This window comes from Urocampus carinirostris, chromosome 14, assembly GCF_059441175.1.
Source record: "Urocampus carinirostris isolate Australia breed hairy pipefish chromosome 14, RoL_Ucar_1.0, whole genome shotgun sequence".
Classification (NCBI taxonomy): Eukaryota; Metazoa; Chordata; class Actinopteri; order Syngnathiformes; family Syngnathidae; genus Urocampus; species Urocampus carinirostris.
Genome location: NC_142362.1, coordinates 31,899,735 through 31,908,203, shown reverse-complemented (window position 1 = coordinate 31,908,203; position 8,469 = coordinate 31,899,735).

Genomic DNA, 8,469 nt, shown 5'->3' with positions numbered 1-8,469 from the left:
ACCTTTTGGTTCTCATCTCATCTCATCTCATTAGCCGTACCGCTTATCCTCATTAGGGCCGCGGGGGGCAGGAGCCCATCCCAGCCATCTCCAGGCAGTGGGCAGGGGACACCCTGAACTGGTTGCCAGCCAATCACAGGGCACACGGGGACAGACAACTCACTCGCTCGCTCATTCACACCTAGGGACAATTTAGACTGGCCAATTCACCTGAAATGCATGTTTTTGGAATGTGGGAGGAAACCGGAGTGCCCGGAGGAAACCCACGCAAGCACGGGGAGAACATACAAACTCCGCACAGGAAGTCTGGAGCTGGATTTGAACCCACGACAGGTTCCCATGACATGAACTGTGCCGCACAAGCGCTAACCACTGCGCTGCCGTGCTGCCCCCTTTTGGTTCTGTCCTCAAAAAAACATTTTTTAACAAAAAAGGGAAAGGGAGCCACCAGGAAGCGCCAGAGACCCACATGTGGCTACAGAACAAGTTCAGTGGTTGGATAGGTCCAATAGGAGAAGCGATGAAAAAGCATATTCTTCTGTTTATCAGAATGCAAACACAATGTACGATAAAAATCTGTGAAATTATGAAACCGCAATTAGTAAACCATGATACAGCAAGGGATCAATGTCCCATAAACAAGCCTCTATCTAGTATGTGATGCTCAAACAAATGCTGCACTATATTTGGGCCACTAAGAAATTGAATTTAATTCAATAATTAATTATCCCCCTTGAGTTGGTTTAGATTTTGATAAATACAGCTTAAAAACATTTTTTCATTAAATAACTACATTGCAATTTCAAAAGTATAGAAAAATAAACAGAATGATTTCTATAACAACTGTTTCAGGACAAAAGCCAATAGAGTCAAACCATAAAAGCAGCAATGTAACGGAAATACAAATATTCTGTAACAATACCAAAAAGACTGCTAAGGTACCTTCCATAGCACACTATTTAAAAAAGAAGGACAGTGGAGTAAAAAAGTATCAATCGTCTCTCACTTTCTCTGTGGCAACAGATTTAAAAGTTTTAGTTCAGGAACAGCTTGTTACTCTATGTGTGTGTGTGTGTGTGGGGGGGGGGTTCATGTAAATTTGTGATGTTACCATAGTAGCATACCAATTTACCACATAGATACATAGGTACGTAGGTAGGTACGGACGTATGTAGGTACATAGGTTCTAAGGTACATAAGTGCATAGGGACATAGGTACGTAGGTACATAAGTACATAGGTGCATATGTACGTTAGTAGGTAGGTAGGTAGGTAGGTAGTTAAGTAGGTAGGTAGGGGGAGGGAAAGAGACAGAGAAAGACAGAGATAGAGAGATAGAGGAAGAGAGACAGAGAAGAGGGCAGAGAGACAGAGATAGATGCTGAGAGAGACACAGAGAAAGAGACATGAAGAGAGAGACAGAGGGATTGAGATAGAGTGACAGAGGTAGATAGATAGACAGAAAGACAGAGTAAGAGAGTCAGACATAGAGAGACAGAGAAAACAAGACAGAGAAAGAGAAAGAGACAATGCAGCAAAAATGCGTTAAGTGCAACAAAGGACTGATTCCTATAAGTCGCAGTTGAAACTACAGTATACCTTCGTAGACAAGTAATTACTTGATAGATATACATTTGCTTTTCTCATTTAAGATGATTCATTCTCAGCAGCACAAAGTCACGCAAATGACAAGAATGAAAACAGGACAAGAACCGTGTTTGCTCATTAAAAAAGTAATGGCTTGAAAATAAGTATGTGAAGTGTTGCAGCAAAAGTAAGTAAACAAAAACTGTTAACATAACATACATAACAAGAATAACCAGGGCAGCACGGCGGAACAGTGGTTAGCGCGTGTGCGGTACAGTTCTGAGATCATGACATCGAACCTCCTGTGTGGAGTTTGCATGTCCTCCCCGTGCTCGTGTGGGTTTCCTCCGGGCACTCCGGGTCCAAATTGTCCCTAGATGTGAATGAGTGAGCGAATCGTCTGTCTCTGTGTGCCCTGCGACTGGCTGGCAACCAGTTCAGGGTGTCCCCTGCCCACTGCCCGAGGATGGCTTGGATGGGCTCCAGCACCCCCGCAACCCTACTGAGGATAAGCGGTGCAGACAATGGATGAATGGAAGAATAACCATTGAAACCTGACTAGATCAAGATAACAGTATATTGATTTTATTTCCATTAATGAAGGTAACTGCCTCCTACGCCATTTCATTTAGCACTTTTTATTTTACTGGGGAGTGTCACCCTGAAGAAAACATCACATCAAATACATTTGCTTTGGTGCTGCTACATTGGATGTCCTTTGACGAGAAACATGCGGGAATATGATTGTTGGACTGTGCCAGCTTCAGTGTTTGATGCCAGCATATTGATAAAATCCTGTGAGAGATATTTTTGTGTCTCTTCTAAATTGGAACGGCATTCTTGGGACAAACAAAATCATTAAGAAGCCAATTATGGTGGAGCAGTACAATAGAGAAATATGTACCAGTGTGTGTCTAGAGTGCCTTTCTACCTATCAAATTGGACATTTCTCATTCATGAAATGAATAAAATATTCCATAAGTCAAGTCATTTTTTATTTGTATAGCCCTAAATCACAAAAAGTCTCAAAGGGCTTCACAGATTATTACACTATATTACACAGACTATTTTTCAGCCGACGAGAAGAGTAGGTTATTCATATGCTATGGAGTAGAAGTGAGTTTTAAGTTTAGATTTAAACATTTCCACTGAGGTTGCAGATCAGATCTCAGGGGGAAGAGCATTCCACAGCACCGGTGCCCGGATGAAGAACGCTCTCGAACCAGCAGAACACTTCTTTGCTCTTGGGATCACCAGAAGACCGGCACTCTCAGATCGTAGGCTTCGGACCGGGACATAGGGGCAAATCAGATCTGAAAGATAAGAGGGAGCAAGTCCATGTATGATTTTGTATAATACTAAGAGAACCTTGAAATCACATCTATGGCTAACTGGGAGCCAATGCAGGTTAGCCAAAATCGGTGTTATGTGATCGTACTTTTTTGTCCTAGTTAAAAGCCTCGCTGCGGCATTTTGTACCAGCTGAAGAGACTTGATTCTAGACTTCGGGAGACCAGAGAGAAGTGCATTACAGTAATCGAGACGGGAGGTAACAAATGCATGAATTATAATTTCCGCATCAGACTGAGACAGTATAGAACGGATTTTAGCAATGTTACGAAGACGGAAGAAAGCGGTTCTAGTAATTTTCTTTACATGCATTTCAAAGGATAGATCAGGGTCAAATATGACACCTAAATTTTTAACTGAGTCACTCTGTGTGATGTGACATTTGTCAATGTTCACAGCAGTTTTTGAGAATAAGTCATGGCATTTAGATGGACCAATGACTAACATTTTGGTCTTTTCAGAGTTAAGACGCAAGAAATTGAGTGACATCCACTCTTTTATCTCAATGAGGCAGGCCTCCAAGTTTCCACATTCTTGTTCCGGAAGTTTCAGATCTAATTCCAACAATATCAAACAAAAGCAAATTATTTAATTTTGCCATGTTCTGTGCTTTATGTACTGACATGTTTTATGTTTTTCTGCTTTCAATCAAACTTTGCTCTTTAAAGGGACAGTATGTAATGGTTTGCAGCTGTTTTTTTGCAGTCAAACTAAAACATGTGCTACAAAGAGCACAGTTGAGTACAAACTACGGAGACTCAAAGTGACCAAGCGAGACAATTTGTACTTCTCGTTTACTTGCCCAGCCTTGTCAAAATTCTCCAGACTGCAAAAATAACGTTTTGGGGTCTTTGTGTACCCATAGCAATCATGTCAGTTCCTTGTAGGTGTGCATCATATTATGTAAAATTAATTCAAATTTCTCAACCTATAAGTAATTAAACGAATGCACGTGATAGTTTACGTATTATTTGCCTATGAATCACATCAGTGTTGTTTTTTACTGAATGAAGTTTACTTTTACCACCAGAAAATGACAAATAATACATATTACCCCTTCAATTGCATGGGTCATTAAGACACCACTTTGTGGGGTGTGTCTTGGGCAATCACAGCCAGGCAGCGCCAAAAGGCTAGTGTCGGTAAATGTGCATCCCAGGGGTCAGCAATAAATGATTGGTGAAAAATTAATGCCATTAATTGCGAAAAATTAATGGAATGGTTGCTTAAATTCATAAATCCATTTATTGCAAAATTTAAATAATTAGCAATTATTGCAACCCATTAATTGCGAAAATATTCGGGTTTTTTGTTAGTCGATTGCGTCAACAAACGTGCAACTTTTCACGCCGTGCGAGCATTTCGTATGCGGTCAAGGTCACATACACGCACAATCGGGACAGTGCATGCATACGCGTAAGCTACCGTGCTTGCCCCATTATAAGACCCACCCTGAATATAAGGCCCAGCTTTTTATGAGAAATGAAATTCAACCTTCCTGCAAATAAGAGGCTCATATTACCTATAAAAACCGTAGATATCAACGTTATTTAACAACGGCAATGCTTTTCTAAGAAATTTTTAGCGAAAATTTATTACTTTTGCACATATTTTTATTTCAAAACCTCAATTTTTGACGATGATTTTGAAGTAAGGCCGGCCTTATATTCGGGGAAACACGGTAGCTGTACGTACATAGTGTGGTTGCAAAGCAGCTTTTTATTGGTCGGGACAAAATCGGGCTTGTTGATTGGCTCACGTTTTGCCTCAAGCACGTACGTCGTGGATGCCCATACGCACACGTTGTACACCACTACTACTACGCTGTATTGATTGTAATCTTCGCACGGTTATGGGACCGAAGGAAAAAATGGTTAGATTAGATTAGAGGGACCAGTTTGTTCGACCATATTGACACGGCTAGTATACCATTAAATTACCAATTAATGGCTAGAAATCCAATAAATACCCATTAATTGGCCTTGCCGCAAAAAAATTAATTTTAATTTTTTCGCACTTAAATATTATTTTTTTTTCCAAAAATCAATTACTGATGACCCCTGGTGCATCCCTAATAAAAACAGTACCTTGTCAAAACCTTGCAATCATCGCCAATATATTAAAAGCGATGCAAATTTGCATTTTCCATCAGGAGACATGAAATAGCCACGCGTGATTTGCTTTGGCAGGCCACATAAAACGATGCAGCGGGCTAGATCTGGTCTTTGACACCTTTGTGACGCGGGTATTATTGGACCTCTTTTATATTCATTCATGCCGGGTTCTGTTTATTAGACAGATGGGTGAGCGCTCGAGTTACTGTTACGCACAGTGGTTGTTGCATAGTGGGCGGTTCTAATGGGGAAATCAAAGCTTATTAATATTTCATATAAACCACAAAGCAACGTCTTGACGTTTTAATTGCTGTGTGCAAAACACATAAAGCGTGTACACAAATTTACTTCTACTCACATGTCAGCCAGCGAGTTGCGCCGTCAGCAAAGTGTCCAGACAGACCGGACTGGAAAGAGAAAATTAATTGTTTACACCAGCCGATTTCAGAGCTACATTAACATAAATTGATGGCGGCGGTGCACCTCTTGAATACTTGAGCCTCGGTTCACTCGCCGGTCGGGCGAGGAGGCCAGATAACTGGCAGGGGTCAGCTGATGGACCGGCACCCCTACCGCAGGGAAGGCCACAGTTCAAGTGCAGCCTCAGCATCACGCTTGACAAAACACTCGTGTTTAATTTCTTCAGAGTTTACTGCCACGTCGGGATCAACCGCGACAAGATGTTGCAAGGTTGACACACATATAAGGTCCCCTTGAAATTGTTGTTGATTTATTTGCTATGTTAGAGGTGGGGGAAATAAACAGAACTCTTACAATTTGATTATGGTACAACAATTCTACATACAGGGGCAGCACGGCGGCGCAGTGGTTAGTGCTTGTGCGGCACTGTTCATGTCATGGGAACCTGTCGTGGGTTCAAATCCAGCTCCAGACTTCCTGTGCGGAGTTTGTATGTTCTCCGCGTGCTTGTGTGGGTTTCCTCCGGCACTCCGGTTTCCTCCCACATTCCAAAAACATGCATTTCAGGCTAATTGGCCGGTCCAAATTGTCCCTAGGTGTGAATGAGCGAAATGAGTTGTCTGTCCCTGTGTGCCCTGCGATTGGTTGGCAACCAGTTCAGGGTGTCCCCTGCCCACTGCCCGGAGATGGCTGGGATGGGCTCCAGCCCCCCCGCGACCCTAATGAGAATAAGCGGTACGGCTTATGAGATGAGATGAGAGAATTCTACATACTTTTCCCGGCAAAAACAATCATTTATACCCAGTTTTGGGATCAACCCAGACAAGGCTGACACACATGTACGGTCCCCTCGAAATTGTTTTCAGGATGACCCAATCATAGCAATTATTTGCTATGATAGAGGTGGGACTTTCAGAAAAACTAGACGCGTTTAACCTGGTTTTGCTATGAGAATCCGACTTGCTCTTCCTGGCAAAAACAATGATTTATACCCAGTGTTAGGACTACCGCATTACAAAGGAACGCATTCCAAGAATGCAATAACTTTTCTCCCTAATGAGTACCGTAATAAATTATTAATGACATTTTGTAACGCTACTTTCGCTACTACTTGGTGTAGTACTACGCAACTTTGTATGTGCAATTCATTAATAATAGTGTCCTGTAATTGTCAAGTATTCTTACTTCACTTACAGTCACATACTGTACATCCCTCTATTTCAGGGGGTCACCAACCTTTTTGAACCTGAAAGCTACCTTTGGAACTTATCTTACTACTGTGTTTTTACAATGTTAATATTACGTTTTTATCATGTTGTAATCAATAGAAGTACAGTCAACCACTAAGACCTTTTAAAGACATTGACCTTGTCAAGGATTTTTCATTCGATTGAGAATTTCTTAAAAAATCACTATGACCCACCAGGTTTTTTCACAACCAATCCACTAGCTACTAAGGTGCTTCTAGGGGGCTAACTGGTGCCAGCAGCCACCATGTTGGAGACCCCCTGCTCTATATGATAAAGAGGATCTCTCAAGGGTGTTTATGTTTACCCTAAAAATACAACTAACCACAGTCAATGTGGCTCTGTCAAGGACGCTGAAAATTTTCCTCATGTAAAGATTCTCCCTACCTTCCAATCTCGCATCCAAGCCGAATTTAGGACTATTAAATAAAATACTGAAATAGTATGCACATTTTTGGTTGTGTGTCACCAGTAGCAACTGGTAGGCAGTACTTGGGCAGGGGGTGAAGCTTATACAGGAACTACAAACCAAAGGTAAATAAATAGGACAAGCACAAGCGCAACATTCACAGTAAAAGTGTTCTGAATTTTGTTCTTTTTTATTTGTAAAATTGTTTTTTTTCAATACAACACGCCTGGTGGGGAAAAAGGTCTTGAACAGTACCCAGACATGGAGAAGTATATTTTAAATGCTTTAAAGCCAAGAGACAAGATAATATTGAGTGTTTTGGATAAGTTTATGTTTGCAAGCTCTCAAGATTCTACAAGCCAAGAAGAGTTTACTGCTTCCACAGATTGGTGTAGCCATTTTATTCTATTACTTTTGTTATGAGGCTAGTTTAAAGCATATACAGTATAGGGGCTCGTCCTTTTAGCGAGTTTAAACTGTAATTTGTAAATTCTGTGCTCACATTTTCCCCGTTGTTTACCTGTTGGTTTGTTGTTCCTGTATAAGCCACGCTGCCTTCCCCACATGCTGCCTACCATTCGCTACTGGTGACACACAACCAAAATTGCATATTTAGAATCTGATCCCCTAATATGAGTATCATTTTATACTGTAGTTGTACATTTTGCTTGAATGTGAGTACATACAGCAGGTGAATATCTCTGTGAGGAGAAATTCTGTCATCATACACTCTGCATGAGACGGCACAGTCATGACTATAATTAGGTGTACTTTGTAGGTAAATATTAATTATAAAACTATGCTGGCAGATTGAGGGTTGTATATAACAATGTGAGTGATACAGGACTATGCCTAATAATAAAACACTGTGATTATCGATCTGCATTTAATTGGCAGTGGAATAGCACGCCATACAGTAAAAGAAAATTTAACAGTACTTGTCACTATTATGATTTTACTAGGTTGTAATTATAGGAAGTAGGGATATACAGTAACAGTGTAAAATTAAACTTCCAAGAAAAGCACAATCACCATTCACTGTTGAGCTATTTTAAGAACTGATCTTCGGCCTTATCGGGTGTTCTAACGGGGCTGCTTAGTGCTCGCGGGCACCACTTTGATAAACCCCTGTGCAAGTAGTACTGTGGAAAGAAAGGGGTTGACCCATTACAACAGAGATCTCCATCGTTGTTAAATATTCAGAATGTCTTCCCCTGACGAAAACAAACGGATCCTTCATTTTAATCTATATTTTGCAAACATGATTATGAATAGAAAAATATAGACACGTAGGAGTGCAAAAAACGAATGCCGGAGTATAATAACTTTAAAACTTGCCCCGA